The following is a 13862-nucleotide window of genomic DNA, read 5'->3' as shown; positions in this document are numbered from 1 at the left end:
ATTGCTAACCAGTTGACCTTAAAAGAGAAAGATTATCAAGGTGGTCCCAGTGTAAATACATAAGCTTTTAAAAGAAAATAAGGAAGGCAGAGGAGTAGATTCGAGAGGTGTAACAGGAGAAGGACTCAACCAACCAGCCAAGGCTTTGAAAATGAGTTAAAGCGCCATGAAGTGAGGACGACCTTTGGAGATGGGGTCAGCAAGAAAATGGGGTCTTCACTCTTACAATCTCCAGAGACAGAATGTTCTCGATGCGCAAAGTAGAAGGTGCTTTCCTGGAACCCCCAGCTTGCTGACATGTTGATTTCAGACCTGTACTGGCCTTCTAACTTACAGAACCGTAAGATAATAAACGTGTGTTATTTTAATTCACTCAATCAGTGGTACTTTTACAGCAGCAAAAAGCAAACAAAATGAATACAATAATCAAAATGCAAAGACCCAAATAATCTAATGTACTATCCATTTTTAATCAGTCTTTTTCTCTGTTCTCTCCCAATCTGAGGACTTATTTTTCTACTTCTATTCTTCTGTTTAAATCTAAATGAAAAAAAATTTTCTCTTATGTATTTCATTCAATATTTGCTGTAACCTTTCACCTTACTGTCCCTACTCATTAGCTCATTTCTACTAACATACATTTTGGCCTCCTTTAATCTTAATTTTTTTTACTGCCTAAAGACTCTTCTAACTTCCTTTACATGGCTTAACACACATGTGTTAAAGGGACAGATAACCCTGAAAAGATGGACAGTTTCAGGTAACTATAAAATGCAATTAAACAATTCATTGTTCTGACAAATCATATGGAAAAAATGAAAAAGGTGTATAATATCAGTATCGATTAATGTAATGGGAACCATGCACTTTTATAAGTTATTTACCACTGAGCTTATTCTGACCCTTGGCCATCTCATATACCAAAGAAAGAAACTTACCTTCTTTATCTTTGTGCTTGTTCCTACATCTAAGTCCATTGTTGGAGCAATTGTGTATTTTGAGTGACTTCTACCTAGGAGATTAACCTTCCAGCATTATATCATACAATATTTTGATGTGATCCATGGGGTTGGCCAATTTTTTGATGTAAATAATCAGACTTTTCTTTCTTGTCTGTCAGTCTGGAAGTTCTGTTGAAACTTGTCCACCATGGGTAACCCTTCTGGCATTTGAGATCTCAGTGTCATAGTTTCCAGTATTATATGGTGGTCTACTCTCATGTAGCAGTTCCATAATTTCATTTCAACTTGAAGATATATGACAGTGTAGGGTGGTATTCAACCTGTCAATCAGGTCACAGTCTGATGATGCTTCTTTGTGGGTGTGGCCTTCTCATAAGAAGGGTCCTGGGAACCTCCCTCTCTCTCTCTGCCTTCACCTTCCTGCTGGCCGACCCTGGTTGATGCCAGAGCCCTGGAGATGCATCCACCATCATTTGGTCCACAGGAATTTGCACCCACCAACCTGTGATATTCCTGCATTCTGCACCATTGCATGTGGCTGTGTAAGTCTGAGGAGGGACTTATGGGCTAGTATTGGACTTATGGTCCAATTGAATTGGATTGGCCTGGGACGTTTTCACAATATATATTTGCTTCTTGATATAATCCCCTTTCTTACTCATATATGAAAGTCTCTGTGTTTGTTTCTCTAGTCAACCTGGCCTAACACACCTCATAGAGTATAAACCTACCAAGTCTATTATAGAAAAGAAACACAGCATTTTCTTTCTTTTTTTCTTTTAATGTGACTCCCAAAAGACCTAGAGATGTCCATTAGGCACTATTTCAAATAGCACAAAATTGCAAACCTCAACGGCCAAGAAAGCAGCCAGTAAGAATGGCATTGGGCGGACAGTAGGAGTGGAGAAACGAAGAGAATATTTTGTATTGTTTGAATCTTTAAAAGTGTGAATCTTCCCACACATTTCTAAAGTAATTTTTAAAAGAAAGATAATTTCTAGGTTATTTTCTAAGAGAAATCCAGATCTATTTCTACCTTTCAAAGTGGAAACAAAACCAATTTTTTTTTAAACCCAAAATGCTCAGGCAGCAGGTGTAAAATTTCGTCATGGTGCTGGCTGCTTAGTTATTAGGGTAATTGAATTGAAGCCATCATGGATAATGAAATACAGCTCAATTTGCAGAAATGTCAGACCTGAAAACAAATGAGAAGGAAAACATTTGGTGATGGCAGAAATGTCATTGGAGAGACTCTGTGTTATGAATTGTTTGCAAGAACTAACCCTTTCACAGTGGAAAGGCCTTAGCTGAAAAGGTGTGATTGAGAACCTTGGCAAGGCATTGTGCTTCGTTGATATTAGTGTTACATAATGGGTTTTGCTAATTTATTTATCCAATAAATACATTTTGAGGAGTAGTTATTTGAGAATTATCAAAAATAAATAAAGCTCGATTTCGTAGTTCTTTGATAATTGTCAAAAGCATCTCAGAATGATTTCATTTTGAGTTTGTTTACTTGAGTTATAAATTTGATCTGTGTTTCCCCCCTTGGCAATATTATAACTAGACCACACAGTGGATTCTTATGGTCCTTGAAATATTGGGCTTTACTTTTTAGATATCAGATTTAGTGAACAATTCACCATTGTCAACCAAAATATGTACCTTTAGATTTTGAAAAGGGAGCCTTTGGTAAAAATGAAATTTCCTCCATTTGGGAGGATTAAATATCTTTCTGTTTTTATTGACTGTTGCCCTACTTTCAGCATGTCCACTGCTCATGTACAGAAAGTGTGGGGGGGACCGGTAATGAAGAGACCACCTCCTATTTATGTGCTTGGAGTCTCCTGGAAGAAAATATCCTTTAAAAGGCCCAGGCAAGCACTGTGCTATTGTTGGTTTTGACTTGTGGAAACTACATACTATATACAACAGAATATAGAAACCCTGCATTTTCCTGCACCATTCAGTCACTTATTCTGGATTGAATCCCGTTGTTTCAGCCACGGAATCAATTAATTTTGCTGAAAGTCTCCCAGAGTTTGTGTGTGTGTGTGCATGCTGACTTTCTGCTTTACCAAACAGAATGTTTTTCTTCAGGGTATCAGACCCTCGTGATAAGCTGGGTAAAGTGTATTAAAGTAGCGTTGGTTCTAGGGAGCATTGCAGCTATGCCTCCTTCCAGGAAGAATTTGTTTGTTCTTCTGACCATTCATGGAATATTTATTAATCCAACAACACTGTAATTCAAAGGTATAAGTTCTCGAGCCTTTTTTATTCCTTATTCCTTGTCCAGTTTTCACATGAATAAAAGGTCATAGAAAATATCATGGCTTGCGTCAGTCTCATCTTAGTCTTGAAAGTGGCATCTTTTCTTTAAGACACTTTAAACAGATCTTTTGCAGCAGATTTGCCCAACGTGACATTTGATTTCCTGACAGCTGCTTCCATCAAATTTGATTGTGGGTCCAAGTAAAATGAAATCCTTAATAATTTCGATCTCTTCTCCATTTACCGCAGTGTTGCTTGTTAGCCTCATTGTGAGAATTTTTGTTTTCTTTATGTTGAAGTGTCATCCACAATGAATTTTTAAAAATTTCCATGAGGAAATGTGTCGAGATGATCTTTTCACTTAGAGCAAGCAAGATTGTTTCATTTGCATATTGCTGTTGCAAGGTGTCCTTGAGTCGATTCGGACCCGTAGTGACCTGACGAGCAACAGAACAACCTACTGCACCATCCTCACAATTGTTCCCTGGCTTGAGCCCAATGCCACAGCGACAGTGTTAATCCTGCTCCTTGAGAGCTTCCTGTTTTTATTGTCTCTCTACCAAACATGTCTGTCCTTCTCCAGGAACGAGTTTCTTCTGCAACATGTATGTAAGACTAAATCTCACCATCCTTGCCTCTAAGGAGCATACATTTGCATATTGTAGGCTGTTAATTAGTCTTCCTGCAATCCTAATGCTGCTTTCTTCTTTAAAAATGCCCAGCTTCTCAGCACACCGGTTAACTAAGTATGGTGAAGAGTTATACACCTGTGACATACACCTCTCCTGAGATACAACCCTAAGTATTACCTTGTCCTGTTGCAATGGCCGTTAAGCAATCGTTTAGCTTAGTAAAGAAAGTCTCTTTTAAGATCTGCCTATGTGAGATCAAACTGTCAGAAGCATCTGGAAAGATTAAATGGGAAATTTAGGGGGTAATTGGTTTATGTTAATTGGGGAGGAAACCAGAAAAAAATGTGGCAGTGTTTGTACAGCTTGAAGATATAATCAATGTCACTAAATAGTACATATACAGACTGTTAAATCGATGTTTATTCTGTTGTGTTTATTCTCACCTACAACAATAAACAGAAAAGAAAATATATTTTAAAAAGGACTCTAATAGAATCTTCCATATAGGAGCACAGTAGGCATTTGAGAATATATATGGGAACTAGAACTCTGATTTATTTGTGTCAGACAAGACTGGATACCTCGGTTGTAAAGACATTGCACAGAGAGAGAGAGAGAGAGAGAGAGAGAGAGAGAGAGAGAGAGAGAGAGAGAGAGAGAGAGAGAGAGAGAGAGAGAGAGACATTGCACCCCAATGGAGGCGGGGGAAGCCTATTTGGAAACTCTAAGATAGGGAATTAACAGGGTTCTCTGGGGGGAGCATCAAAACTCAGCAAGACTGTGACTTGATGTCAAGAGAAGAGTGGAACCTACCTGGCAGCAGCGATGCTCCTTAGAGCTTTTAAACTCATAGAAGTTCCATGTGGGGAGACTCAGAAATACATGGGATAGATCTGCTAAAGTCTGAATAGAAACTGATAATCACCCTGACATTTTGATCCCTGCCTACGCTCACATGCTGGTAATGACTGGTTAGACTTGGATTCCTGAATTTGAACTTTTATGGAAATGATCATTCTTCAGGGGCTTGCTTTAGCAACATGTATCAATGTTTCAGATTATGAATGTGTGTGTTAGTAAGCTTGCCATTACTATAACCCCTGGATCTTTTTTCTCTCTCTCTCTGTAGGATCTTTTGTCTAGATCTTAGGAGCTCATTTGAAATCTTTAAGATTATTTCATTAGTCAAAAAATTTGTGAGTTGTTTTTTATAGGTTATGTATGTTATCGTTAGGTGTCACTGAGCCTTTCCAACTCCCGGTCGCCCTATCACAGCCAAGTGAAGAACCACTCTGTCCTCACAATGGTTCCTAAACTTGAAGCCATTCTTGCAGGCACTGTAGCCATGCATATCGGTGAGGGCCTTCCTCTTTTTTCATGCCCCATCGAGCTTGATGACAATCTGTAGGTGCTGGTCTCGCCTGACAATATGTCCAACCTAACGTAAGACAAAGTCTTGCCATCCTTCCCTCTGAGGAGCACTCTTCCCCTACTTCTACCAAGACAGATCGGTTTCTCTTTTTAGCAGCCTACAGTTATTTCCATATTCTTTTCTAGCGCCACAATTCAAATGCATTGATTCATCCTTGGTCTTCCTTATTCAATGTCACATGCATATGAGGCAAATGAAAACATGAACTTTAGTCCTCAAGAAACGTCCTTACCTTTCAATTCTCGACAGAGGTCTTCTGCAGCAGATTCACTCAATGCAAGGTGTCTTTTGATCTCTTGACTGCTGCTTCCAGGAGCATTGATTATGGATTCAAGCAAGACAAAATCTTTGACAACTTTAGCCTCTTCCCTGTTTATCCTAATGTTACCTATTGGTCCAGTTGTGAGGATGTTGGTCTTCTTTACATTAAGCTGCCATCCACACTGAAGGCTGTACTCCTTGATCGCATGTGCAGGTGCTTCCTGTCCTCCTCCCACTCAGCATGCAAGTTTGAGGCACCTGCATGTCAAAGGTTGTCAACAAACCCTCCTGTAATCCTGATGCCACAGTCTTCCTCATTTAACTCAACGTCTCTGTTTATTTACTAAGGATACAGTTTGCCATTCTACTACGACAAGCTAACAGACAGATGGTAGGTAGGTCATGTAGATAAAATATAAAATGTAGATATATATTATATAAATAATACACAAACTGTGTTATTGGGTAGAGTCTGAGTTATAATGACTCCATGTGTTTGAGGAGATTAATTCAATAGCTAATTTTTTTCAGAAGTGGATTTCCTGATCTTTCTTCCCAGGCACCACTGAGTAGACTTGAAGTTTCAACCTTTTGGTTATCAGCCACATTCATTATCCTTGTACAACAACCATTGAAGCAGACATAGATAGTGATGGGAAAAAAATAAAAGGAGTAAATTATGATTTTTCATATTATTAATGCAACTATAATATTAAAAAGTCATGGGAATCTTGGCTCTTTTTGCCAATAGGTATGTTTTAATACATGTGATATGTTTTGAGTATAGACTGAGAGTAAGTCTCAAAAAACCAGATCAGTGAAGGGTCATACCCTGATTGCCATCCTTAATATCAATTAGGTTATTTGGGCTACTTTTGAATCACACATTGAGAGTCAAGTATTCAGTAACAAATTAGTCTCCAACTTGCCAAATATTTAATATACTTTAGTCTCAGTTTTCTTTCTTTTTAAAAAAAATTTTTTTATTATAGTTTGCATCAGCCAGCCGGGTTCATTTCAGCTCCTTCACTGCCAGACCTGGGGACAGAGGCTGCTGCAGCTTCTCGGCCTTCTCCTTGTCAGTAATGACCGGGGTGTAGAGGTTCCTGCTGCACTGCACCTTGAACTTCACGTTATCCTTGTCCTTCTAGATCTTGACAGACTTGGTGTCCTTTCGCCGCGCTGTAAGCAGGAAGTCTTTGATCTCTTCAATTTTGTGAGGCATGGTGACGAGGCACAGACCGGCATCGGCCGGGACACTCACAGCCAGTCTCAGTTTTCTTATTTAAAGAATGACATTCCTATATATTCCTCCCAGAGTTTCTGTGTATGAAGTTCAAGTGAGATGAAAGATACCAAGTTCCCCAAATTCTCACATTGGTTAATCCAGATTGTGTATCTTTGGGAACCACTAACTCAAATATACTGTCTCCCAAAGTAAATGGAAAAATAAGCCCAATCATTTATCCCAGGGGGATGATATCAATGCTTAAGCAGAGCAGCATTACTAATAAAATTTTAATTCTCTACAAAGGTCTGTATACAATTCCTGCAGAGAAGTCAGAATCACAGATCCTGCCCTTTAGGAACTTGACATTGGGGATATAGAATGTTTCTGCCTGTAAAATGTAGCAAAGACCCCTGGTTCTCTACATAAGCTTCACATTGGTATCACCTGGGGCTTTTACATACTTCTGATACTCAGGTCACACTTCAGCCCAATTAAATCAGAATCTCTGGGGTATCACCTAGGCAACTGCATTTTAAAGCTCCCCGGGAAACTAATGTGTGGATCCAGGCTGAGAACCAATGTTGTAGATCTGTACCTTTTCAAATATGGCTCCGGTATCAGTAGCATTGCATCAGCTTGGTGTTTTTTAGAAATGCAAAATTCCAGGCTCTACGTCAGCTTTATTTGTTAGAATCTGAATTTTAAAAAGGTCCCCCTCCCCTCTTGTATATGGTTTTTATGTGCAGAAAACCAAAGCAAAACTATTCCAGCTCTGGACAGTCGTATAACAAGGCTTCTTTGGGAGGTGAGGTGGAGAGAATCTTATGTATATCTATAAAAGACAGGTGAAAGTGAAAATGCTTCCCATGTTACATATTTTTAAATATGTTAAAATTACATTGGGACTTCAGGGAAGGCTGTCTAATAGTTTTGCAGATAAATGTTACTTACAACTGGAGTCAAGACAATATTTAAGCTCAAGTGTAGGGTTGGGCTTTATTTGGTTTAGTGATGTTCTTGAAAGCATCTCACATATGGGACAAAAGGTTCAAAAGTTAATTTGTGATTTCTCTGCAAAGGCTTGTATCTGTTGGGAGAGCCCTTACTTTTTCTAGAAGGAATTTCGCATGGAAGGGATTGAATATAAAATGGTGATTGAACACAGTAATTGAAGGTTTTGCCGCTTGAAGAACACAAACACAGTCAGAGACGAACTGTATTTTCAGAGTGAAGAAAAATATTTATTCTGTTGGGACATGGTATTTGCATAGGTCTTGAACAAACATGTATTCTCATCCCAAATTTAAGATAGCAGTCCAACACACAGCTTTCTGATATGGAATATTGGTTCTTTGAAAGATCAGGCAAGAGAGATCAGTAGCTGTTGTGAAAGAGCACAAAATGTAAACACCCACGTGTGGGGAGATCTATGTTGAAGAGAAAAGTGCCTTTTCTTTGCTTTTCCTTTTTAATCATTTTATTGTGACACTGTGAGTTCCTGTGGATTACAGAGCAGGTCACCAATGTTCCATCCTACAATCCATGCACATTTCCCCACTGATCGCCATCACCACAATGTAACATCGCTTATCCCACCTCTGCCCTGTGCGTTCTTTTGCCTACCCTTGCTTTCCTCTTGCTTTCAAATGGTTTATCATCAGTGCATACTGCCCAAATATTATTGTTTTCCTTTTAAACCTTGTGACAGTTAATTTTACGTCAACTTGACGTTATATAAAAGTGTAGGGTGGTATCCAGGCTGTCAATCATGTGCCTCCTGTGTGTGCGGCCTTCTCATAGGGAAGGACAGGGGAAGCTCTCCCTCGCTGCCTTTCCCCTCCTGCTTGCTGTGACCCTGAGAGCTGCCAAACCTTTGCAATGTCTCTACCCACCTTGGCTCCGCGTAACTTTGCACCCATCGGCCTGTGATCCCCCTGCATTCTGCGCCATTGTGTGCCACGGGGGAGTCTGAAGAGGGGCGTATGGGCTCGTCCTGGACCTGGAAGATGTACTCCACTTCTGATTCTTGCCACTGGCGAGCTCGCACTTCTAAGTGGACTCATTTGACACACAGCACGATGGCATTGCAGGGAATCCTGCTCACCATCGCCGCAGATTCCTATCAGTATCGTGCCCCGTAGTCATACCAGAGCCATGTTCAGACTGGGAATTACATGGTGCAATCAAATTTCACCCGAATGTAATAATCTATCCTCCACCTCTGGGCTGTATCTTATTTATGCATGTATGATCTGGGGCCTCTGGCCAGATGTTTCCAGTAATCATGAGCCTCCTACTAATTTTAATCAGTGAGGCTTTTCCCCAGATCACTCCGAAAACAGTTTTCTTTCTCCTCTCAGCTTTAGGATATAATTCCTTACATCCCTTTAAGTAATAGTAACTAAGACCATCATTAAACCAAGAGTGAGGTCTGATTCACACCTCCTACTAAGGGCAGGAATCAATCTCATCCCATCTCTGTTTGTTAGCAGGTAATGCCCCTCCCCTGCAAAATGGGGCTACAGCCACAGGCGTATGAAATCCAGGATGATTATACATCACATAAGGATGGAAGGGCCATACTAATCGAGTGTAACTCAGGGGAATCCACATCACTGTGCAAATGAAGAGTGGGGGAGCTACACAGTCGATTGTGATGGTGACCACACGTCTTCTTGATCTGAGTGAACCATTGAATCGCATGGTATGATCATTATCAATCAATTAAAAAAGGAATCTCATTATCCTGCTTCTAAAGAGTATGCTGGCTGTACTTCCTTCAAGAGCCCTTTGTTTCCCTTCTGACAGTCTAGGAAGCATTCAATATTCTTCCTCAAAACCATACTTTGCATACGTGAAGTCCACAGTCTCCTTTATCCGTTGTCCAGCTTGGCATGGCTCTGAGGCGGTTGAAAGTGCCAGGGCTTGGATCAGGAGCACCTTAGTCCTCAAAGTGACAGTTTGTCCCTTAACAGTGCACACAGGCCTTGTGCTGCAGATTTGTCTATTGCAGTCCATCCTCTGATGGCTACTTAGAGGCCTGCTGATTGAAATCCCCTCTCACATATATAAATGATCTCGTGTTTTCTTTAAGTACTTGCTTATAGTTAAGACGTTTTTATAACTTCGCCTCTCTATTGTTAGGTGCCGTCCAGTTGGTTCCAACCCACAGAGACTCTGTATACAAGGAAGGAAGCACTGCCTGGTCCTGCCCCATGCTCACTATTGTTATGGGCAGCCCATTGATGCAGCCGCTGTTTCTAACCATCTTTCTCAGCGTCTTCCTCCTTTTCTCTGACTTTCTATGTTACCAAACATGGTCGGAAAATTACATCATTTCATGTCATCTTGAAGTGTCAGGGTGGAGTCTAGCCTGTCAATCAGGTCACAGCCTAATGCTACCTCCTTGTGGGTGTGACCACTTCATTAGGAAGGTACTGGAACCTCCCACTCTCTCTCTGCCTTCACCTTCATGCTGGCGAGCCACACGGAGAACTGCATGAGCCCTGGAGATGCGTCCATCACCACTGGATCCACAAGACTTTGACCCACAGGCATGTGATCTTCCTGCATCATTGCATGTGGTTTCGTGAGTCTGAAGAGGGATTTATGGACTAGAATTGGCTTAGTATCCATTTAAGGACTTGAGCTGGACTTGTCCGGGATGTTTTCTTTATATCCAATTACTTCTTGATATAAGGCTCTTTCTGATACATAAATGAGAGTCTCTGGATTTGTTTCTCTAGTCCACCTGGCCTACCCCACATGGTGTCCTTTTTGCAGAGACTGGTCCTCCTGATAACATGTCCAATATGCATGAGATAAATTCTCACCCTCCTCACCTAGGAAGAGCATTCCAGCTGTCTACTTCCATGAGAGATGTTTGTTTTTGCTGTCCATGGTCATTTCAATATTATTCACCAAGTCCGTAATTCAAAAGCATCATTCCTCTGAGATCGTCTAGCTTTCACATGCGAATGAGGACATTGAAAACACAATGGAATGATATCCTTGATCTTCACCACTTTAAAGAGCTCTCCTGCCGCAGATTTGTCCTGTGTGATGTATACTGTTTGCTTTCTTCACTGCTTCTTATGGCAGCAGCATGGTTCCATTCGTTTGGATCCAGGCAAAATGAAATCCTTGACCCCTTCAATCATTCAGTCCTCCTCAGTCTCCGCAAGCAGGATTGGGCGACCTGCATCTCCCAAGTTGTTAGTAAGTCGACCTTGCATCTTGATACCATGGTCTTCCTCAGATAGTCCAGCTTTTCAGATGATCCAACTCAGCATGCAGATGGAATTAGTAGGATGAAAGGCCATGGCCCTGTTGCATACTTTTAACAGTAATACCCCACTCAATATTTGTTTATTCTATTCAAAGGCTGTCTCTTTGTCTACGTATCGTTTTGTTTCCGTGCAACGAAGTGTTCTGGAATTCCCATTCTTTTCTATGTTATTCTTAGTTTATTAAAATTGACACTGTCAATTGACTCTGCAGAGTCAATACATCACAACTAAACATCTCTTTGATATGTTCTCCTTTGAGTAAATAACCATCTGACATCATTACTGATATCTCTCATGCTACGTCCTCTTCTGATTCTAGAATTTGAATTCTGAGTTTGAATTTCAGGCTCTTTGTGTATGGCTGCAAGCATTATTGAATGATTCAGTAAAAATTTACTTTTGTGTGATATTAAAGATGCTATTCAATAATTTATACATTCTAGCCATCTTTCTTTGGAGTGGGCCCCAATATGGACCTTTCATAGTTTGTTGACCAGGTAGCTGTCTTTATGACTATCCTTGCAGTACTTATAAATATACATGCAGAAATATTCTGTCTATCTTGTATATTTTGTTGGATGTAGTCCCACTTGTCTTCCCACCCCTGCTCAGTCTGTGTGTCTGTCTATGCAGCTCCTTGTCACCTGCACAGTGAATCACCTGGATGCTGAAGACAATAATGTAAGCAAAGGAGAAGCAGCAGGACTAAGCTCCGGAGCAGGGAACAGAGTAACAGACTTCCCCCTGTGCGCACTTAAGACTGCGTGCTTTTGCGCAGGAGGCTTGCTTGTGGATTGGGTTGCTTCTGGGCACTTAATTGGGGAAGCTGGGCTTGCTGACCTAAGGCAGCGTTGCTGAGTGCCCTTAGACTGAGGGTGCTATGCCCCTTTGGACTGCATTAGCAAACTTAAATAACTTTATAACATGGCCTGATCAACAACTCTCCTGAACATTTCTCACTGGCATTACAACTTGTTAACTTTTGCTTTTCCAATCAAACTTTTAATGAAAAGACCGTAAGAGTGTTCATCACTGTTTTCATCCAGACTGCACACTTCCGAGGTGGGAAGTAGCTTTCTCTGACCAGGTTGAGCTGTTCTGCAGTGCCCGCCTGAATGGATGACAACGTTTCAGCAATCTGAACTCGCTGGTGGCCCAGTGGCTGCGGTAGCCAGCACAGGAGTGCGATTTGGGATGCTCCACCCATTTTCTGGGAAGGACATGGCCCCTCTTAGAGCTCTAATTAAACAGAATAGCTGGCTACACCCTCCCCCCACCCCTCCCCACAGGCCACTTTCCAAGGTATTTGTGAATAAAACTGTGCCCAACCGGAGCACCCCACCTTGGGGAGGAGGGAGGGGAACAGTGATGGGTGAGGGACAGAGAGACTCCTCTCAGCACCTGACCCCGTGGAGCCCCACCAAGTGGAGGAGGGCTGAGGGGCTGGGGCCTCTCTGTCCCTGGCGAGGTCTGTGGTGCAGCAGTGGAGGTAAATAAATTACAGACTAAATAGCAGGTGAGGCTGGGGTAGGGGGTGCCTGGCCCAAAGTAAAGTGAGGTGACTAAAGCTGGGGGTTCCTGACATAGGGATCCTGGGCAGCCTCGGCTCTCCCACCCCATGCCCACCCTTACTTTGGAATGTCAGATGGAGGCTCCTGGGGGTGCTCCCACCTCACCTCTAGCATCGGATTCTGGGGTCTCTCAGGACCTTGGGTCCTTTGGAAGGTGTGACCCATCAACCGGCTGGCTCTGCCCTCCCCTTTTGTTCCAGAGCCCTGGTTGGGATGGGACAGGCACAGACACCCCTTCCCTGAGACCCCACCCTGCCCTCCCAGCTGCCTAGGCCTCATCAAACCCCGGACAGCCATGGGCATAGCAGAGGGGCCTGCCAGCCCCGTGCAAAATGGGGCTGGGCGATGAGGACACCTGACATTTGGGGGAGGAAGTTCGCCTGTTCAGATCACAGCCTGAGGCGTACAGCTAGTTTGGTGTTTGCAATCTGGCAGGCGCAGGGAATGGAAGGGCCTGACTTCCCCTTGACGCAAGTCTGAGAAATAAGAAAGAGCTATGTACAAAGCATGGGATCGGGAGGACTCCAATCTGATGGACTGGATTCTGGAGTATATTTGAAGCTTGGTATATATACTCTTCTTACACAAGGGAATTGGTTACAAAACAAACATCAAAGAACTTAAACATTCCTAAACTCTTATCTATGCAAATGTTACTTAACTAGTCACAGTTTCTTAACTTTAGAATACTAAAAGCACTAGGTTCAAGGACAATCACACGGATATGCAAGATTCAAGAGAGCCTCAAAGAGATCTTAAATAGCTGAGTTATCCCTCAATGCTTTTAGCAGCAAAGTCACAAACAACAGTCATTTTGCAATGCTTTTGTCTGCAGAGACACAGAGGCATAAATAGTCACCCATTAGTAAACACCTTGATCAGTTGGATGCTTCCTACACAGTTTCCCCTTTACATTTGGTGCCTGAAAACCCGGGAGAGGTAGGGACATGGGCTTCATGCTGTCCCGGCCCTGCTTCACTTGGGACGCAGCCCACCCCTCCTCTCCTCTCGAACTTCTGGAGCCTGTCTGAAAGAGCGACTTCTGGTCAGTAACTCTGTGTATGTTCATTCTGTCTCATTTGTCGCTCTGGACACGGAGGACCAGCAATCTCATACGGGAACATGCGTCCGCAGGAGGCTAACTAGCTCAAAGCCCTGAAGAGCAAGTACTCCAGGAAGCTAAATGTGGCGCCACGGCAGGGGTTTATTCTGC

The 13862-nt window shown here is 42.1% G+C and overlaps 1 pseudogene; it reads right to left on the bottom strand.

Moving 5' to 3' along the window:
- Positions 1-6570: 6570 nt before the first annotated feature.
- On the bottom strand, positions 6571-6783 carry LOC142422540 (large ribosomal subunit protein eL38 pseudogene; annotated as a pseudogene).
- Between the last annotated feature and the right edge of the window lie 7079 nt (positions 6784-13862).

The sequence above is a fragment of the Tenrec ecaudatus genome, chromosome 12 (genome assembly GCF_050624435.1).
Source record: "Tenrec ecaudatus isolate mTenEca1 chromosome 12, mTenEca1.hap1, whole genome shotgun sequence".
In the NCBI taxonomy this organism is placed as follows: domain Eukaryota; kingdom Metazoa; phylum Chordata; class Mammalia; order Afrosoricida; family Tenrecidae; genus Tenrec; species Tenrec ecaudatus.
This window is presented reverse-complemented; position numbering and strand designations above follow the sequence as displayed.